Here is a 22,296-nt window from a genome sequence, read left to right as displayed (position 1 = left end):
AGTCAAATGTATGCACAATCACACAATGATTCAGCACAGAGTGTCTGTGTTCTTACCGAGCTACAGCTCAGGATCCAAATAAAACTGAATTAGCACATCCAGGGAATCTTCCCAGCAACAACAGATTTACTTACCAAAATTAACAAACCCCAAGCATTTGAAAGCCAGACTGGATCAGTAAGACCATTATGAATTTTTCACTACCCACAGGATAAGCATGTGCTTATCAAAATCATAGGGAATTTTACGTGATGCTCCTTTTTCTGCAGTAATCACAGGTGGCAAACCTCGGAGACACCCTTCAGCACACAAGGTGTATCAGCAGCTTAACTTCATGACACAAAATGGCAGGGAGAAGCAAGTAAAGGAGAAAGAACAAGAGAACTGTTGTTAGGATCATTTAGCTATTCAGAGAAAGAGAAAGAAAATGCAAGCGTGTTTTCTTCTGAAATAACAGTAACAATTGGCTTTGTCAGCTAATTCCCTACAGGTTTTATTGGTCTCCAGTAGAGCCTTAGATGAAGAGCATCATGCAGATGAACTCAGTGAGGGTCTGGCATGTGTTTGGGAAATCCAGCAGAAGGAAGGGAGATAGTTGTTTGAGAGAGAAAAATAACAATGTGTGAAGGCACAACAGACAGAACCAGAGGATAACAGGATAAAGTGATAAAGTGACAAAGGATCAGAGACAAAGCAAATTATCAACTTTCCTGAAGACAAAGCAAGAAATATTATACCCAAAGCAGAGGAACATTGGAGCAAACAACAGGATTTATTTAGGACATGGTGTGATCTAATCACTGGAAGAAAATGCTGAAGATTTATCCCATCCATCATTTACCCACTCAAAAAAAATCATTAAGAAATAAGGAGTTTCAGCTCTTCTTGACTACACCAGAACCCCGATTTGACTCAGAATAACCAGGGACAAAACCTGCACAGAGTGAACTGTATAAGTGAACAGGAGACAAGCTTGTCAAGTGTGAAACACTTTATTAGTAGAAAGTCAGTCAACAAAATTAATTTGTGCAAAACTGACACATGGAAATAGAAGTATTGCTTTAGTGTTTATGCTTTGGAATACTAAGGGACAAAACGCATGGAAATCTTCAATGCCGTTTTTAGAGCTGCTTTTCAGGGAGGAGCTGCCCTTTAAGTCTGAGTGACTAATGGCAACGAATGTAATCTGTTTTTTATTTGCAGTGCCAGGCTCATTTGGCTTGTGTAAAATGCAACCCTTTGTTTGGTAAACAAGCAAATTAAACTGGTGATCCAGAGAATCTTGGAAACTTTACTTAAATAAAGGAGCCTCTCAGAGTCAGGGCTTAAAGTTGGAAGGTGTGTTTCCAGATTATCGTGGGCTTTGCTGTCAAGATCAAATAGGTAATCTTTGCTAATATAGTCATGCCATATTAAAAACAGAAGCAGTGAAACATCTATTTATTCATAAAGGGGCAGCCTCAGCTCCTTAGTGAAGCCAGAATAGTGCTGCCTGATGTGTTAAAAGTTAATTAAAAGTTACATTACTGAAAATACTACCAAAAATTAGAAGTATCTATACCAATGTTATGATAGGATTTAATTTTTAAAAAATAAGGAAACTAGAAAAAAGGAAAGAAAAGTATGCCCAGCAAGAACTGGATAATCCCTCCAAAATATTGCTAAGATTTGGAATCTTTGGGAAGATAACCTAAGACATATGTGAACCTTGGGGGAATATTCCATGAGAGAGGTTCCTCCCAGGCAGGGAACAGGTCTGTGGCACCCCAAAAGGCAGAACCACAAGCATCACCTCGCTCCAGCTGAACTATTCCCATTTACTCAGTGCCAGCCTGCCTGGAGCAGGAGTGCAAATATTCCCCGGGATTCATGGGAAGCAGCAATCTCCCCGTGCACGCAGGGCAAACGCTGCTCCTGGCTGGTAAAGCTGCCTGTCCTGAAAGCAGCCAGAGACAGAAATGCAAGTGCAGCTGCTCGTGCCTTGAAGAGTGAACTGCTTTGCTCTCCCCACCTCTCAGCATCGCTGGGCAGAGGTTGCACTGACAAAGCCTGTGAGTTTTGAGTGTGTCCGAGGCTATTGCAAGGAGCAAGTCAGTGCCTCACAAGGCACTGACTATTTCCAGACCATGGAAAATGCAATACTGAAAACAACTCGTTGACTCTCATGCTGCAGTTCTTCTAAAAAATAAATTATGCAAAAATGACACCCTCTGGCTGCCTGGGCTGAACTGTGGTTTAACATCTTAGATGGGGCTGCTGTCAGGTTCTGACAGAATTTAGGAAATGCTTGCTACAGAAACCGACGGCTAAACACACAGAGAGACTCCAAGGACATTGCTGGCCAAAACACTTGCAGAATTAAGGGAGCAGAAGCAGGATTCCCTCTGCTCTATTATCAACAGGTCACCGTGCTGAACTCCAGGCAGTTGCAGACATTTAAATGCACAATTCAAGTTTAAAAGATCCGGGGAAGATCTAATCTTGGCTCAGTGACATGCAGGCTGAAGTAACCTGCTCCTAAAGACAAAAGTTAGTTTGAGAAACCAGCAGTCAGAAACCACATATTTCCCTCTACAAACAGAATAAGCTGTTAAGCAACCAAAGATATGATAAATCTAGAAGCCCTTGCCATCATTTTCACAGGCCTGCATTTCACAGCAAGGCTGGAACTGCCCTTGATTTATGCCCAAACACAAAGTCTGACAAATTAAAATATGTAAAATGAGATAAATTGAAGCAGGTTCCTTCTGAGTTGGGACATCTCTTCCATCTCTAGCAAGTAACACAGTTGAATACACATATAAATCCATTTTATCTGCTATTTCTCATTGTGAAGTTAAGCTCAAGACGGCAATAAACTCCCTTCTGAATTGTTTTGATTTTGTTGGTTTAAACTTGATCCTCAGTGCTTGAATTTTTTTTATTTGATTATACACACTCTCTCTGGAAGGAATGCAGAGGTCTCTCTCCAGCTTTCAGTTCGGATGATGAGATTACCTTGAATTTTGTAACACTGCAGCTGATATGTTAAACTGAATGTGGAGGTATGTGTGATTTCTAAGAATCTACAGATGCCAGTATCACTGTTTGGTTATTAACTCAATGCAAAATCAGCAGCCAAAACACAAACTAGAGCTGGTGGCAAACCAATTCCCAATCTGCTTGGGACTGTGCAATGAGATCTCCCAGGAATTTGCTGTAATATTTTGGCTACTCTCAGTCTGCTGCCTGTGTACGTGGTCACAAGCCGATAGTCAAACCAACACCCCAATAATAAGCAAAATATGAAATACCATAATAGCTTGAGATAAAGCTCTACCACATACTCATGCACTCGTTGTTCTTTTTCTTCACAGATAAATCATCAGCTGTTGGGGCAGGGGGGAATTTATACCTTTTTTATCTCCTGGATCTTCCCTAACCCAGCACATTGCCAACACTATGTTAACGGTTTTTGAATATGCCCCTGAAGAACAAAGATACTCCTTTTGCCAGATCCCAGTATTTACAAGCAAGCCCAAATCTGTGAGAAAATTCAATTGAACGCAGATGGCAGGAAATTCCTCTAAAATGACAGTGGCCAAATTCAAACCACAAGACATGAAAATAACCCAACGTACTAGACATGAAGAACATATCTTATAGATTTTTCCTCATGCAATTCACAATCTGTGATTGATTACTGGGAAGACAGACTGCAGATTTATTGGACTTCTGTAGAACAAGTATTCCATTTGCAACAATTAAATCTTATGTGGTTGAAAAATAGGTTGGAGGAATCAGTGAATGGCTCTGACACTGAGGAATGCATTTCTAGGTTGTCCGTAAGACTGTAGCTTGTTTAATTTCACACTACATCCCACTGTGCACTGATTTGTTAAGTGTAATTAAAAGGATTGACTCAAAATTTTTGTCAGTGTGTCAAAAAACTAGACTTGAGAAATATTATTTGTACTATCATAACTTAATTTTTTCAACAACAGAAGTTGTCCATCTTTTTTGTGATTTAACAGCTAACTTAATCCTTTCATGTCCTTAAAAAAAAAAAAATGGTGCTACACACATGGCAACCTGCAGATGGAGGCTGGACAAATTAGTCATGCATCTAACTCATGAGGAGGAAGATAGGAAGATGAAGCAGTTTCCATGCCAAAGAGACCAACTACATATAGGTGGCTGGACGAAATCTGGGAATCACTGAAACACCAGGAATGTGTATTTCTCTCTCTGTCTGCTGTAAAACTCTGTGGAAACCTGAGGACAGAAAGTCTGCATCTGATATCAGACAAATCCCACCAACCTGCTTCACAAGAAACAGAACAGCCATCTTCTTTCCTTTCTCTTTGTCTCAAATCCAGGTGACCAGGGAATTTTGAAGGGCAGCATGCACACGTTACATTTCTGCTACCACTTGTTTTTGTTTAGCTCTAGCAAATTTTCAGGATTATTATGGTTTGTGTCAATACACAAATGAGTTACTTGCCCTCCAGTTGTGGGCACTCTGCTTAGCTAACTAGAGACAGAAATGTTATCAAGCAGCTTAGCAGCACCAGGAAATATGGGAAGATCATGCTGAGGAGAGCAGGGATAAGGCCTGAGACTACAAATGGGTATCCCATTAGGTACCACTCACTGGCCCTAGTCCTGCTTTCTTCTGAGAACTCAGCTCCTTCTCCTCCGTTCCCTACCACAGCTCCTGCTAGCACAAGACAGGCAGCAGAGCCTTCCTGCCAGCCCTCGTGGCAGGCAGAGGCTGCATCCTGGCCACAGATTGTGTTGTACACACAGCAACAGACAGGACCTGGCAGCCCCTCTGCTCTCTGCACTGACCCACAGAGCACTCCCCAGCCTCTCCCAGTGCACATCCGCCAGCTTCCATGGGAATTCTGCACGCACAGCCAACGGGACACAGAGATCCCGGCTGAGGGCTGCAAGGGATACTTGTCTAATAGCACACGAAACAAACACAACCTATTTTCAAATTAAATACCATCTCCTCTCCCAGTCACTGGGAAACAGCATCTGGGCCCTGATGAGGGCTTGGCAGCCTCTCCTCCGGGCAGAAGGAGACAGACAGTGTGGATAATCCATTCTACAACAACCTGGTGAATTGCTCAAGCATGAGCTGCCCAAGGATGTTGTTAGGCATCACCAGCTATGCTTATTTTATGAGCAACAGTAAGTTCTGTGCTGGGGTTAGAATATCTCTTCTTTAACTTGTCTCCAGGTACTTTTTAACATAGCTATGAGAGCCTGGAAAACAACCTACCTTGCAGACAAGCTTTCGCTCTCTCTGCCTTTATCCTCACCCTTCTCCCCATATTTCCTTTTTCAAAATAATTCTTCAGACTCAAAAGTTCAATGAGATATCCATGGAAAGAACAGTGAAAACATGAAAGCAATTATGACTCAATCATGAAAATATAAACAAGTCTGATTCTGATCTTTCAGTAAATTTAGGTGGGTAGAAATACATCAAATTTATTGCAATTGTTCCCAAATGACACTGGAAAACACAATATCCAAATTCTAATTTCTGTGTCAGCTCTTGAAAGGATAATCTGTCAAATAACTACATTCCAATACTTTAAAAGTGCATCAAAAGAGATGCCTGTATAGAAACTGTTAGTGAATCCCTCACACTTGATATCTGAACACTGCTGAACCAGAGCACTGATCTGGGAGTAAAGGTAATGCTATTTTGACTCACTCATCTTCACTGAAGCCAATGAAAACCCTCCCACTGAGCAAAATCAGACTCTTTTAAGGATGACAAAGAAAATCTGGTGAAGGTTAGCAGGAATGTGATATGATTAACATCTGCCTTTAGCATCCAGGAGAGAAAACTGGCTCTGTGCCTGACCTTGTGCTTTAGGTGATACAATTTTTCAAGACTTTTGTTTTGTAAAAGACTGCTGGATCTACTGAATCTCATTGTCTGACCCTGAATTTCTCTCAGTTACTCTGATCCTGTAAACTCATACTCAGGCTGAACACAACTGCCAAAAAAGCACCCAGTCTTGATTTCAGGAGGCCAAGAGCTTTCATATACTCCAACATTTCTTTACACCCCTTATTAAGAATTTATTACTATTTTTCATTTTATTTGTTTGAACTCAGTTTCCAGCCCCCAGTTTTTGCTATGCTTTTTTTCTGCTGCATTAAGAATCCTTTAATGCACAGAGCTTTATTGTTATCAAGTCACTCAACTTTTCCAATAAGCTAGAAGGTAAAGCACTCAGGTCCAGGAATGCACTTTCTCCAACTTGCAATGTTCTACTGGGAGCAGCATAAAACTCTCTAACACCTCGGTGTATGTACTGTCACTGCTGCCCAGCACAAGATGCTCTACTGGGAGTAGAATAAAACTCTCTAACACCTCGGTGTATGTACTGTCACTGCTGCCCAGCACAAGATGCTCTACTGGGAGTAGAATAAAACTCTCTAACAACTCAGTGTATGTACTGTCACTGCAGCCCAGAACTCAGAACCACCTCAAGAGGTCAGGCTTTCCAGGACAAGGTGTCTCTCCTACTGCCCCATCAGTATACAATACCAAGCTGTGCTAAAATAAGTTTTTCTCAATGGGTTCCAGCTTGTCAAATGACTGAGAATGTACCTGTTACATTATTCTGCTCATGTCATTATTCAGCACTGAATCCACCTTCACGTCCTGCAGGGAAGTTCTATCAGCAGTGGTTTAGCAGCTCCAGCCTCAAGTGTTAAAAGGCTTGACCACTACATACACAAACCCACTGGATCCAACTGCTTTGGACTTGGTACTGTCAATTACTCTGAGCCAGCACTTTTAGCTGTTTAGCAAATGTTTCAGTAATATAACATAATGTGTGTTGGAAGTTTTATGGTTTTTGATTGTTTGAGGGGTTTATTTAAGAAAACCTCAATTCATTAACCTCATAACCTCAAGGAAATCTGACATCAGATTTCTTGGACAAGATGCACTTTCCTTACAACCATGCTAAACTAACTGCATGCCTGTCCTTCAATACTTCATCAAACCATGACACTGCCAAACATTAAGTCCCATTAACTGGCTCAACACCACCCCATGTGTTCATTTTTATATGTTTTGGTCCAACATCCATTTCATGGTACTTTTCACAGCGATGCCATCCGTAAAGGTTTGAGGCATAAGGAAAAGAGCCACTCTGGTGATGTGACACATTAGCAGCAGTGTCCAACAACAGTAACAGAAGTCAGGGCTCCTTAGTGCCAGAAACAAAACAGACACACACTCATTTTGTTCACAGTGATCAAACAGAAAGGCAGCAGAAATGGGGAGAGGTGGAGGAAAGGAAAAGGAGTGGAGTGTGAGCCTTGCTCACAGTAGCTGCTCTATATCCAAGGAACACACTGCAGAGCAGCTGGGGCTGTCAGAACCTCTCAGGGCTATTAAACACCTCAGGAAAGCTACCCTTTGGTATTAGTAGTATCATTCATTTTAAGAGATAAGAAGACTGTTGAGATCCTCATTACCCTTTAATTTATTCCTCTGAAGCACCGTTTCACAGTGAGCCTTGGAAGACTCCTTCTCCCATACTCAGCTCAGAGCACAGGGTAGCAATCTTAGCTCCTGCCAGCACTGCAACTGGAGACAGGATCAGACATCTCCCAGCTGTGTGCATCAAGAGGCTGAACTCACTGCAGACCTCTGGGGTCAGCCCGGGCTTCATTCAAACTTGTGCAGGAGTCAGCAAAGCCAACTGAGTCATAGGCAATCTGCTTCCCACAGAGCCATCAGCTTTTGAGGGTGAAGCAGTTGCTACTGCTGCAACACTGATTTGTGTCACACTTCTGATGCCATGTGACTCACCCCCATGTTCCCGTGCACCCAGCCATCTTATCCCTGCAGTTTCTTTGTCTCAGTCTGTCTCCAGGCCATGCTGAGGGCAGCACAAGACAGCTATGTGGCAATGGTTGTCCAGTCACTCACCTCCCTCTGCTGAAGAAGAGAAAACACCAGAACAGCTCCTGCCCTCGGAGCAGGCACCAGGAGAAGGAGGGCACCACTCCAGCTAGTCAGAGAAACAGTAAGTATGGACAGGAAAGGCCTGGAAAGTGAAAAATTGACATCAAGTCTTGAAAAGCAAAGTTTCTTTGAGGAGAAAGAATGGGGGATGCATCGTAGGAAGGTGGTTGGAGGGAGGAAGGCAAGTGGACAGCAATGATCCTACAGAACACACTGTTATTTGTTGTTTGAAAAGGGAAGCGTGAGTGTAAGTGCACAGGATGAAGTTAAGGACAGAAAGCAGGAAAATACACCCTGATCAGGGAGATCAGGGAGTTACACAGAAGTTTCTCCAGAAAATACAATCTTTGGTCATATGGAGAACTCACTAGTTAATCTGCAGTACAGAGAAGCCCCACAGTGGCAGAAGGAGCATTTAGTCAAACAACTCTTCTCTGGCAGATTTTAGGACAGAGAACATCATACAACACTTCTGTATATAAGGATCAACAGACAAAGGGTCTGGGAACTCAGTGCCTCTGTTTCCCTATTTCCAAAGAGGGGTAACTTCATGCCACAAGGGTAATGTAAAGTTCAAAATGAACCAGGAGAGCCTACAATACAGGATGCTGTGAAGAGTAGAGAATGCTGTTGCTAAAATGGGAGAAGATCTAGCAAAGCAGTACCACCCAGGAGCAGAAAGCAAATGAAAGGATAAAAGGCCTAAAAATCATGACAAGCCTTACAAGAGCTCTGCTGAGTTTACAGAATTGCCTGATTAAGCTCTTCAAGGGCAACACACTTACTGTAAGTGATGTCTGTGTGAATCACCCCTCTCCCCATTCTCTGCTTTTCGTAGAAAAAAAAAAAAAGAAAGGAAAAAAAGGTGCACACTTCTGTAGTGCTCTTCACACGAATTACTTGCTCAGAGTTGTGCTGGCTAGACATTCATGACACAAATACTTTCCACTAATGCTGCTCATGGCAATAACCCCTCCAGCATCTAGCTGGAAGCCCTGTTGGGCAGCTATTCTACCAGGAAAGAAGGTAAAATCATCCTCTGCAGTCAGTGGTTTTGATTTTGCCTTCTCCTGCCTCGAGCTGCCCCCTGCTCAGGCACTGTCAGCACACCCATGGATCTTGGTAGCCACGGTAAACACTCAGCTATTACTGGGAAAAGAAGGATATAAATAATGAATCTGATTGACTGCACAGTCAATACTCAAAACACCTTCCACACCCGGGTGAACAGAGATGTAACACTGCCTGTGCCCACAGTGGGTGGGATCTCCAGGATCTCAAGTCTGGAGCCAAAAGACACATCCACTGCATGAATTACAAATTGCATTTTAGGGAAAACAAAACAAAACAAACCCCACCTTTAACAAGCACTGATGATACATATCTATCAGAGGTAAAAAAATTCAGAGGCAATTACAGATCCCTAGAGGGGAGCAGATGAAAGTGAACAGGAAATAACCAGAGGAATTCCAAAATCCTGTAACGGGGAGGAAGATTTCTATAATGTGCTGTTCAAAGGTCAGTATGAACCAGCACAAGCAGCACAGTTGTATTTAAACCATCACACATTACTGATGAATCACATGCTGGAGCTCAGAACTGGTCAGGTGAACTGGATTCAGCACAGGAAGAGGCAGAGTCTGGCAGTGCTGTGGAGAAAGGTGATGTTACAGCAGGGTTTGCTGTGACTGAGCACTGAGTCACTCTCCCCGAGGTGACAGGGCAGGGTTAAGCCCAGCCTACAGCCGAGTCTTTGATGACAGTGCCCGTCTCTGTGCCACACATCAACTGTTCCATGGGGCATCTGCTCAGCAGCCCCTGGAATGGCCTCAAGGTCACGGAAATTCTGCCTGCTCACACCGCGGTGCTGCTTCAGTGGTAATTTAAAAGCAAGATTCTCTCTCGAAGTACTCCTGACGCCATTCTCCTCTGCACGAGTAAACAACAAAGAAGTCATTTCAGTTTCTGTAAACATGTTTTTCTTCATGAGCTGGCTGCTTGGTGTGCATTACATGCCGTGCTGGCACAGGCTGAGATGTCTTACAAAAACGCTTTCCACTAATGCTGGAATCTTTCTACTCTTGAAGGAATGCTGGGTTGCACAAGAGAGGCATCAAGAATCAGTTCTGTCTTTTTCCCCACAATTTCAGACACCGAAGAATTGGATTTATGTTAATTGCACATTCCAGTTTTACAAAGCCCTTGGGTGTGAGTCAAAATTGTAAAAGAACTTTTTTCCCTCATTTTTTCAGAGATGGAGAAGAAAATGATGATATTTAAATAAAACTAAATGAGTACTTTCTAGGTTGAAATAGAGAACACTGATTGTTCCAGAATAGAACAGCCACATTTTGTTCTCACTCTAACTGAATAAATAGAATGCATGCTATGAGAGTGAATGAAGAGAGATTTTTACCCTACAATTTTATATAGGAAATAGATCAGTAGGTAACTGGTGTGGGAACTTGAAAATAAGTAAAGCGGGAAAATACTTTGTTTAGCAAATAGGATGCTTTTCCACATCCATAAATTGGAGCTCTGACTGACTCCACTCGAGTGTGTTTTCTTTCCTCTCTGTTCTCTAGGCTCAATTCTTACAACTCCTCCAATGGAGCTGGCAGAGGATGATGTCCCTGACATGATTTTGATGAAAACCTGTTAAAATAACTGTGTCATTTTTGCCCTCTACTAATCAATACTCCAAAGCTTCCATTGGGGTTCTCCTTTCACGTTCTGACAAGAATTCCCATTCTTCCTAGAGAAGTGAGGAAAAGCATGCAGTACTTACTTCCTCCCTGTATGTCTGCTGTGAGCTGAAAACTACAATATAACCAGCACTGCAGTTGGACTGTGGATCTCAAATGCTGCTGCTTCTCAAGATAAATGTAACATCAAACTCATCCCTCCCCGAGCTGTCATTCCCCTGCTTGGTACAGATTCTTACACGTCAGCAAGGCTCTCCCAGGCACTCTGCAGTAACCAACTGATCAAGAGGACATTTCACCAATACAGGGTCTGTGGTGTGGCAGTGGATCACAGAAGGAATTGGAATATAGGGTCCATTAAAAGTCAGCAGAATTCGTACTGTTCCATTTAAGAAAATGGAAAGAAAATTTTAAGAAAATAATTTTTGGAGCAGTTTTAATTAATGTCTACGTACTGTCAGCCTTTATAGAGATTCTCCATGTCCATAAACACTCTTTATCCAGCCATTTGTGCCAAAATTACCAGCCTGGTTTCACCTCCTTTGAAAGCAAATCAAAATCTGTGCCTCAGTTCACTACAGGCTATCCTAACTTTACACTTAAATTCAGTCTTGCACTTGTTCTGTCTCGTTTGGGAGCACAAGAGCCTTTTTACAACAGTCAGGAGAGACACCCACAACTTCAGATCTTAGGTGTCTGAATTAACCTTTGGGAAGTATCTTTGTCTTTTCACTAACTGCAGAATATGCCTACAGATCTGGCCTCTCAGCAGAAATGGTTTTAATTTGAAAGTCTAAATTTAGCTGGGATGCCACTAGTAAGATGTCTTAGTCCAGAGGGACTTTAATGGTACATTTGATTATTCAACTGGAATATTTTTATCTCCGCAATCACTGGCTCGTTTTGTTTGTTTTAAATTAATAAACACAGGCTACAGTTTTCAAACGCACGTTTTGCAGCAGGCATCTAAAGGGGGAAGAATTCTGCTTTCTGCGAAGCTGGTTTTTGCTGCTGAGTGCGTGAATGAAGACGAGGAGAGGGAGGCGGGTGCGTTTCGGTGTGGCGGTGCTGCCGGCAGTGACACTCCCGGGGCGGAGGCTGTGCCGGGGAAGTGCAGCAGCCCGAGAGCAGCGCCGTGCCGCGGTGGCCGGGCCGGAGACACCGACAGAAAAAGGAATAAAAGGTTTGCTTTCCACCCACGTTCTGCCACAGGGGACGAAGGGCCCTTGCCGTGCTGCTCGCGCTGTGCTCACTACCCGCACTGCCGGGATCAAACCCGTGGGTCGCTGTGTACATGATCTGATAACCGCATGCAGGAGCTTTACAGCCTTTTCGCGCTGCTCTGAGATGTCACAGGCACTGTAACTCAGCTCAGCTCCCGGTATCACCTTTCCAGCAGCCATTATCTTATCTATTATCTTTGCTCTTTAGTTTTAAATGAAGTTAATTCCAGTCAGACTGCAGAATTTACTACAAAAGCATCTTATTTCTTGCGAGCACATTCTTTGGGCCACCGGAATGCTTTATGCCAGATGTGCAGCTCTGTACACAGTGATGGGCTTCATGAATAAGTAATGAAGCGTGAATTATTATTATATAATTATATAATAATAACCTTTATGAAGGAGTGAAACAGTCTCTCAACTGCCCCTTGGAACAGTGAATGAAAAGGCAGCAGAAGAAACATCTGCCCACTGGGCTCATGTCCATGCTGTGCTAGAACATCTCATCACCAAGATCAGCTTGGCACTGCATACAAGAAACAGCTGTAAAATTCTGAAGGAGAAATCCTTGTTTAGAGTGCAATTAGAATGTGCTTTTCTTGCTTAAACAGATTGTGATGTGAAAATAAATATACACAGGAAAGCTCAGATTTACTGCTTTGTTAACTAGACAGGTCTCCCATGGCTTGGATCATTCAGTGACAGCTCTGCCCTCCCCCTAAACTCCTCTCTGTTCTGAGCATCAGTCCATAGATGTGGATCACCATATTTCAGAACATCATTTTCTGTCTTTTTGTCCTTTGGCATGATGCAACTCCCTCCCTGCAGTCCCACTTCTTTGCCTCCCAAACTGAACATCACCTGTATCTCTCCTCAGGAAGGCCACTGAATTCCCTTGGTGCAGAATAAGTTATCCAGGAGACAAAGTGTTATGCATGACACACAACCCACAACAAAGGCCCCTGGGCAGTTGTGTACCTCTATAGAAGAATTACTGGCTCCTCTTTCATTTATTCAGCAAAAGGGCACCTGTGATTATCCCCGGTGTGCCTCACACCACACAGTACGTGAACACTGACTCTCAGTGAGTCTGATATCCCCAGAGTGGGACAAGCTGATTGTATGCCCTGTAATGCTTCCCTGAACACATCTGCACACCTAAACCACAAACAGCACTTTAGGAAACCTCAGAGACGTACCCCCTCCTTTTACCTGGCCAGAATGTCCTGGAAAAGAACTGTGAACAAGTGGGGCTAAACACCTCAGCTGGAGACACTTTTAATTACTTTTTGCCAAGCTACAAACGGTTCAGATTCAAAGAGATACAGATAATGACAGTATTTTTAGAGCTCAGCTTTTTACTGATGTCCACAAATTTTCACTGCCACCTGCCCTCCATAGCTGCCCGTCACCTTACGAAGAAACAAAGCTCCTCTTCCAGATGCTTTTGTGTGATTTTAGAAGTCTCGGTATATTCTACTTTCTTTCAGCACTTGACACAATATTCAGTAATTCACAGCCTAGCTGCAGCGACCTTATTTCTCTATTATTTAAAGTATTTCCTTTCTCTTCCCATGAAGTTTCAACCTGAAACAATCTGGTTCCTCACTCAGACTAAAATGAAATCCAAGGATCAGAGTGGGTAAGCTATGAATGGAATAAATACACTAAAGCATGCCTGACTGAATAAAGTACCTATTCAGATGGGTACTTGTTCATCCCAGACCCAGTTTTCCCCTGTACTCTGCCAGTATAAGCTGCACCCATGATTTTCCAACATGTGTGGCTGGGAACAGGCTCTATTTCCAGTCAGGAAAAAACTGTGATTTGCCCCCCAAACCATTCCTTTGTCAAGCACCTAAAATTACTCTTTTTAGTTATGTACTACAGAATGTTTCAGCCCATGGAACCTTGGGTGGCACATGCCCATGCTACTAACGCAATGGAAGAGCACTCAAAGGCTGCAAACAAGTGGAAACAGCCAAAATCTGTTCAATGTATCCATAGCTACCCTTTCTCAGGGTTGCAGTTACACTCCAGCCAAAAGGGACACTGTACAAACAAGGGGACAGCAGACTGTAAGCAAAGGCAGAGAATGTACCCCAGAGTAAGGGATCCCACAGAGACCTGTAACTTTATCTCAAACCCAGAGATGACAGGAAGTGACCAAGCTACATGATGAATGGTATAAAGGTAACCAGGAAATAATTAATTCTCACCTCCTTGCATCACAAGAAGATCAACAAGACTTCAGCAGAAAGGAACCATCCCATAACCACAGTACTGCAGCACCTCCTCTGAGACATCCAGGATCACTGCAGGCTGAGATGGGATTCATCAGATGGATCAGTGGTCCAAACCACTTTGACAAGGCCTTTATTTCTGCTATCCTAAGTTATCACTCCTATAGGAAAGGCTTTTTTTTTTTTTTCATTTTCCAAGCTGTTTAGAAGGGATAGAGCACACAGGGCTCCTGTCACCCAGGGAACAGACAATATCCTCCCAGGAGCTAGTCAATAATCACAGCTGTATTAACTGGCATCAGCTAACAGTTACCTCAAGCAATAAAACAGTCTCAAAGCTGGAAGAGTCCATTAGAGGGCAATTACTCAGAATAACAGGGAAGGTAATAATTTTCCGTATCATACCTTCAAACTTTCAGACACATGGCACTGAAATCCAGTACAGCTCAACTGTAAATCAACTGTGCATCACAGGACTATTAAATGCTTTCAAACTGTTCAAAAAGTGTTTTCCCACCGCTTGGTACAAATTGAATCAAGATGTATTCACAGCTGTATGAATATCAGAAGGAATAATAATTTATTTTTTCTCCATTTCAAAATCAATTTCTATTGGCGTATCTAATTTAACAGATTTTTTTGGTCCAGTTTCACAGAATATGGCTGAAATGCAGGAAAGAAAAATGGTTGTTGACACCTCAAGCAGGCAACTTTAGTCATGAATGGAAGCTGATTGTGCAATAAAAACAGAAGATCCAGAAAGATCTTTAAAATAACTTGTAAAGCTTTTTGGAAAGCTCACAGTGATGAATTTGCTGCTTGTTTACTAAGAAAATCCAGCTTAGATTTAAGATGAAAGTGGTAGAGAAACCAGATGTTAGGACAAATATCTGAACCTAACACAGTGCAAAAACAATTTAGTACTCATGTTTTTAATGATTCCCCACTACTTCTCATTCCATTTTGACTTCCCTAGAGCATGATGGCCTCTTAAAATTATCTCATCCTACCCTAAAGGTCATGCTATAAAACTCAAGTTTGAGTTTTATACCAGCAAACTGATTTCAATCCTGTGACAAGTTTCCCTCAGGACAAAAAATGACAATTTTCCTTCCCTAATATGTCATTAAATGTTGTGTAATCCAAGCAGTAAAACACTACTAAGCAGCACATGGATCATGGACCACTCCACTCGCTGTCCTGTAAGGTGCAAAGGAGAGAGGAGGCACCAAATGCAAACATCACGTGGCAGTTTCTGTGCAAACACAATGGCTCAGCTTTTAGTGGGGAGTGTACACTACTAAAATACAGGTGAAGGTCTATAAAACATGGGCACTAATTCAAGAAGACCCACCTCGTTTTGCACTGTAACATACACAGAGCAGGCACAGCCATTTCATGGACCATTTCATGACCCACTCACACCGAGGACACACCAAGTCCCAAACAGCATTTCCATGATGCCAAGCCTTCATCTTGAAGTTAAGCATTACTAATCACTTGGTGTTGTGGAAGACCAAGAGAAGGATTTGGTCTGCATCAACCTCCAATCAACCTGGAATCTAACCTCAATTCTCCAGAAGCCTAAAAGCATCTGAACAATTTTAGGTAAGGCTTATCTTTGCCTTTACTACAGCAAGAAAAACAAAGTTCTAAACCCAGATTCCGGAGTTTTCTTAAAAATGTATTGCTGAGACGTGCATCTCAGAGAGGAAAAGAACAGGACTTCCATACAAACATCTCTGCAGTCTCCTTTTACACAAAGGCCTAAACCAATGTGTTAGCTAGATATACCACAAATATAGATTTGAAGCCTCTCTACCATGGACTGCAAAAATAAACAGCTGAGTTGAAATTTTCTGCTGGAAAATAATCCTGTTAAGTACAGGTGGGAAACGATATTACTTTTTGCAATCAGTAGGGTCTATTTTCAACAATGTGTCCATACAATCAATCACTGCAGGACCATGGGTGTTCTAGAAATCATGACAGAGTTATGTCAGCAGAGAATAAATCCTCTGCTCAAAGGATGTGCTCTTTTCCTTTGGTTCTCGGACAATCTCCATTTTTCCACAGTCATCAAGGTAACAGTTTTATCCAACACACAGTGAGATTTAAAATATTCTACTTTTTGCATTAAGTACATAAAACAAATCAATATCTTGTTAATTTTTAACTATTTGTAATTTTATAGTTTTACTTTTTAAAATACACCTTTGAAAAGATACCACAGTTTTTTTAGAATTCTTTTTCTCTGATTCTGCATTTTCAAAAGGTACTTAAAATGCAGATCAGATTGTGCCTTTTGATACTAAGTTTTCTAGTTTTCACATTGCTTTGATTATTTCTAACATCTGGGATCAGCATGTGCCATTTCAAGGCATAAAAAAGTTCGTACAATAGAACAGTCAGTTCTGAGCAAGAATTCTGCAGCTTGCACTATTGATACTCTGCACCTCAACAGAGTCAAAGTGCACTGAAAGCACTCCAAAAGCACATTTCTTCCTGGCTTTTCTCTAATTCCAAGCTCTGAACACTTAAGCGGTCAGCCAACAAAGCCTTCTAGCATCAGCTCCTAAATTCTACAAAAGGCCATGTTGGGTGCATAAGCATTTTTCTTACAGCTGGGCTCAGGCTCTGCCTGAGTGAGCAGCCCTCGTGTGTTTTTCTTTCGATGCATGTGATTTGCCATGGGTGCAGAGACTTGTTTCTATGTGAAATAGTGAAGGAGCACAATGGAAAGAGACAGCTTCAGTAGAAAAGCTGATAAACCATTTTCTCTATGAATTACAGTCACCAAGATGAGTCCCTTGGATATGCATTTTGCTCTTTTAATTCAAATGAGTACATTTTTAATTATATCTGCTGTTTCTTCTCCCATGGAGCCAAAGGCTCTTGAAAAACCCTTGTGAGTGGATGGGCCTTTTCTGCAACCACGTCTAGATGCCTCTTGTTTTCCTGACAGGAAGAACAGTCCAGCATGGCCTTTCCACTTAAGCCCGGCTGAAGTTTACTGTCCACGTTTCCCATTCCTTTTACACTACTGTCCTCCTTCTCTCCAAAATGGCTTTCTGTGTCCTCTGTGTTCCCAAGGATACCCACAGTGTGCTGTAGGTCTGGCCAACTTCCTCTGCTCTGCCCATTTCTTCCCTTCTCTCATCAAGCTCCAAGAATTACCTCTGCACGAGGAGTGACCAGCCAGCCAATGGTGAGACCATCATCTTTACAGTGACTTTCTGCAGCTTGAAACCCCACACCCATGAAGTTAAAGGGTTTCATGCTTCCCTCATAGATGTTTTGGTTTTCTGTTGGAAGGTATTGCTCTTCTACAAATGCTGCAGTAGTTCTATAAAGCTTCATTTTTCCAGACAGGATTACCTAATGGATAAACAAACCACTATTGTGCCATATCACTGTGCTAGTAGTGATTGAACAAGCACAAAATTATACAGTGTAACTTCCTGATGCCAAAATGAAAATCACTTAAGCTTTCTGATTGCTCGGGAAAAAAAAAATAAAAAGAGAGAGAGAGTAAAAAACCCACCAAACTTTCAGCAACATTCTGCTTTTGGTGGTTCAAGTTCTATCCAATGTTGTCTACAGCAAAATCCAACTACAGCTCATCAAGAAAAATATCGTTTCTTTACTTGACTGGATGCTCAGATCCCTAATTTTTAACAGGATTTTTAACAGTTCTCTGGTTTGCAAGGTGGTCACAGCACTCAGGGCTTCTACTGCTGTAGCCTGCACCAAAGAACTGCAGTTCTGACTAACTGTGCAGATGCTGTTATGTCATCCATGTTTTCCAGCTGGGAGAAAAAACAATCTTAAAATCTATCTGAGATCATTGCAAAGCAGCTGATACCGTTCAGAAGACCACAAACATGTGGGTGAAATGCTAAATTTTCAATGCTCTCTAAAGAAAAAAAGAAAACAGGAAGATCCTTATGAAAACACTAAGTGGGAGATGTTATCTTGCCTGACAAAGGCTTGCACTGCAAGACCACTAAAGAAACTGAAAATATACCCTTTAGCAAAGAATGAAGTTGAAATCAATCTTAACCATCTTGTTTGCAAATGGAATCTGATCCTCATATTTCAAAGTAGCTGAAAATGACTCAAGACAAATTCACAAATCCAGTTACTCAACATGAGATAATGGAAATTATGGCTCTATAACTCATAAGGGATGCTTCTGAGAAAATTTCTGGAAAGTGCAGTACAATTATGCATGATGAAACAATGGATTTCTCCAAAAGACAGCTAGTGGTTTTATGTCTGCAGTATGTGGATGACAACATGAACATTCATACCGAGTTTGCTAGATCCTGCTATACTTGTGATGAAATCTCACCAATAATTGGAATGTTGTGTGTGGATCTAAGGGACATCCAGTGGTATGGATAATGCTGCAAGGGTGCTGTTAAAATGGCAATTTTTGCAAGAGCCTGACTACAGCAGAAGAACTGTAAGTCATTAATACTCAGCGTGTAAAAATTTTCCTTTATCTAAACAGACATTTCTGAAAACATTTATCTGTTTTGGAAATTCCCAAAAGGGGTGAAGCATATTAACAAGGATTTATTGCAGACATCATCACCTTGCCTCTGTGTCCTCTATCCAGCAAGAGGATTCACATTCTGAGAACTTGGCACACATAAAATGGGAAGATGTAAAAGGTGCAGTGAAAGATCCTGCATTTATAGCACAGCAGCTCAAATGGGAAAGCCTAATACCTCCTTTGGCACTGAATTAAGAGAGTCCTGGCCATGGTAAATAAGAAACCTTTTCACAGCCCTGCACGGCCTGGATGTATTATTAGAGAAGGCCACTTTCTTACACAAAGATGTGAAATGCTTTCAGTCATCCAATTGGGATAAAAGTTACAACTTGTTTGTATCCAATGGCTTTTCACCAAAGATCGCTGGAGTGTCCGAATGCAGTTACAGAAAATTACAAGGGAGTTGTCTAAGTGTATCTGTGCTGAAGTAATGTTTTTATAGCACCCAGTATTCAATCAATTTGAATGCAGAGGCTTAGAAAATGATTCAAGATCTTTAAACTCACATAACAACTCCAAACAAAACAGAAATGCACAAACAAAAAAGCCTTCAAGTGGCTGATTCTGATTTCAGCTGTAATTGCCTGATTACTCAGAGTCTTCTGCTGCAAGCCAGCTGTAAGCTCACAGGAAGGTCCTTGTAGTCTGTTCAGCAGTACCTAAGCTGGAGTCTAAGCCTAGGCTGGGGTCCAGAACAGCACAACTGCTAATTCTGGTGTTACCAGCTGTCAGTGCTGTGAGCAAGCACAGCTTTAACACTATCGTCTTAAAAATTGAGCTTTAATCTAGGCTGAGACACTTCTCCAGAGTTTTGTGGTTTTGAAAATAAGAATAAAACTGATAACTTAGAGCTTACAGGTATTTTGGAAGAACTTGCATCAAGAAATTGGGGCAAATACGGGTGACTAAAACTTTGGGTTATAATTAGAGTCATAATCCCTTCTTCAAAGGGATTAAAGGCTCCAGAACCTCAAGTTATTTGTGCCACTGGTGATTCTAGAGCTAAAGCCTTTGAAGCTCACACATATCGTGAAAGGGACATTGCTTCAGTTCTTACAAAACCTGCAGTTACAGCCTAAGTTTTGCACTGAGATGCTCAACTTGTTCTACAGGCCATGTATTACTGTTTTTAGAGCTACAAAGACTACTCAAAGCTAAGATCAGAATGTCTTTCAAGGCATTTTTGTTTAAAAATAGTGGTCTGGAGTCCCTCATTCCCTGCTCAGCCTGACACCAGAGAAAACCCTGAGATTGGGCCAGCCTTTTAGAAATAAGAGTGTCCATTACATATACACAGTATTTCTGTCCCTGTCAGACATCCCCCTAGGCTGATGACTCTCTGCACCAAGCTGTAAATGCTTAAGGCACACAATGCTTGGATCCCTCTGTGTCCCCAAGGAACTACTTCAACATTAACAACTCAAGGAACTGATTTGGGTTCCCTACTCCCTCTCAGTACAGAAAACAACAAATAAGAAAAATCCTCATAAAGCAGTTTGTCAGAAACCTTTGGCTTTCTCACCAGAACATATATTTGTATGATTTGCAAGTATTCCTTCCTTATAAGAAGTCTGACTTCATAGTTCAGCACAGTTTGATCCAGAGATAGTTGGCATCTTTACAGTGAGTAGATAAGTAATGTTTTCATGCAATGTGACAGTAGTTGCTGTGTGTATAGCAGAGTAAAGTAATTGACTCTCCTGATTTATTACAAATGCTATCAACACAAAATTCACAGTAAGACTTTCATTATACTATGTTTTCTTTATAAACATCTCCGTGGGTTTTGTCGATCCATTTTACATCCAAAAAAACGTAACAGCAGGGATGCATAAAATATAAATATGTCTGAGTCTGTATTTTGACTATTTCTAAGAAATATGCTTTAAGCAATTAAAATGATAAATAGAATAGGAAAGGAAGCTACTTCATTGTTTAAATCCAACATTTCATGCTCAAATGATTTCACAGGATTTCTCTCTTCTTCAAATTGTCCTTCCATTTACCTGGATTTCCCCCTGCCCCCAATCCTGGAGGAAATGAACTACAGACAGTTTGGGGGGAGACCAGATTTATGTGTCTTAAACACTATAAAGACTTATTATATATTGCAGACAAAAGTTAGACAGTTCCTGCCAAAACCCCAGTCTATACATCCCTAGCTGCAGACTGAGTTGGTGCCATAACCTGCAGTTTGGAATGTGTTTAAATCAGGCATTACCCAAGGTACAGATCAGGTGCTTCCAACCACCCAAGGACAGTGTGTGCTGAGTGTAACCGTGTGGATACTGCTGGCTTTACACAACCACAGTGCAATGGAGAAATTTCACATCATTTATGACACCTGATCCATCTGTAAATCAGCCCTTTGGCTTTCTGGAGATGCACCACTCCTCTCCTAAAAGGCATCTTCAATTCAAAAAGCTTCAGTTTGAATCTCTCTCCTACAAGGTCACACTTAAAGCTGGGCTTTCCGAGGACAAAACTGAGGGCCAGACACAACACATGTCACTGTATTCACACACCTGTCCATGTGTCAGGTGAGGATGAAGACTGAATAAATATTTGGGGAGGGAGCAGTCCACTTGGGTATTTACATGAGCAAACTGGCTACAGTCCTCTGTCATATTTGGCTGTCAAGGTGGGAAAATTCAGTCCTCGATGAGGTAATGCTTTTGCCTTAATTGTGAAAAACTTTACACATCATTCGGGTTAGATTTTCAAATATCACTTCTCTGGATGGCAAGACATGAGACATTCATTAACTGCAGTGTCAAACAAGCAGATGAAAGTTCTATCACTAAATGTTTTTTCCAATTCTACGATTCTTTCAACAGCTATAAGCAAACAGTAGCACTCTTGTCCATCAGGAAGAGTCTGTGGACCAGACAGATCCTACTGGCTGAAAACCAAGATAACTCCCACAGAGACTTAAAAAATAAGTAAATTGACTCTATTTTAAAACCTTAAAGACATTTGTTGGCAAAAAAGTATACATATTGTGTTTGCATCTGAAAAAAAGATCTTCCAAATGTTTACTTTGCAAAACAGCCATTTCTTGTATTCCCACTTTTACATCTGTATGTAAGCAATCATTTCAAGTATTTATTTGCAAGTTATTATTTTTAAGTACAGGTAGAAGTTGCCTGCATTACTGTGGATGCTGATACAATAGTCTTGTAGAAAAGTAGGGCTTCTATAATCACCACAGACTCTGCCTTTGGAGTCCTAGGATACCTTGGAGTCACATTCCTTTTTTCATCTGGCTTATATATTTACTTGTTACCCATCTGAATGAAATACAAAGATGAGAGCTACAAATTCCTGTAATTATCAAGAAGTAAAAAGAAAATTACTGCTTTCCATACCTTTCCTTCTTTGTGCTATTTCATGTCTTCTGTGCCAAAACTCCATTTAACTCTACTATCAGTGGTGGGAGGGAGAACAAACACTCAGAGGGTTTAACCAGGACATTTCTTTATACTTCAGAGACAAGGACTGAGCTGATAATCTATAGTAAAAGTCCATCAGTAGGACAGAAAGGTTCTCTTTATGGTAGGTCAGTAAAGCTCAC

General features: G+C 41.5%; 1 protein-coding gene across 5 annotated transcripts in view; it reads right to left on the bottom strand.

Moving 5' to 3' along the window:
• Window positions 1-22,296, bottom strand: part of GLIS1 (GLIS family zinc finger 1) — a 177,986-nt gene that overhangs the window by 125,950 nt on the left and 29,740 nt on the right. The window contains exon 2 of one of the 5 annotated variants that reach the window (XM_063407062.1): window positions 7,955-8,072. The exons of the other annotated variants lie outside the window; for them this stretch is intronic. The gene's annotated coding sequence lies outside the window, so the exon portion shown is untranslated. The remainder of the gene's footprint in view (window positions 1-7,954; window positions 8,073-22,296) is intronic. 5 annotated transcript variants of the gene reach the window in all.

The sequence above is a fragment of the Prinia subflava genome, chromosome 10, assembly GCF_021018805.1.
Source record: "Prinia subflava isolate CZ2003 ecotype Zambia chromosome 10, Cam_Psub_1.2, whole genome shotgun sequence".
Lineage (NCBI taxonomy): Eukaryota > Metazoa > Chordata > Aves > Passeriformes > Cisticolidae > Prinia > Prinia subflava.
Note: the sequence above shows the minus strand (reverse complement) of the source record. Positions and strands in the feature narration are given on the sequence as shown.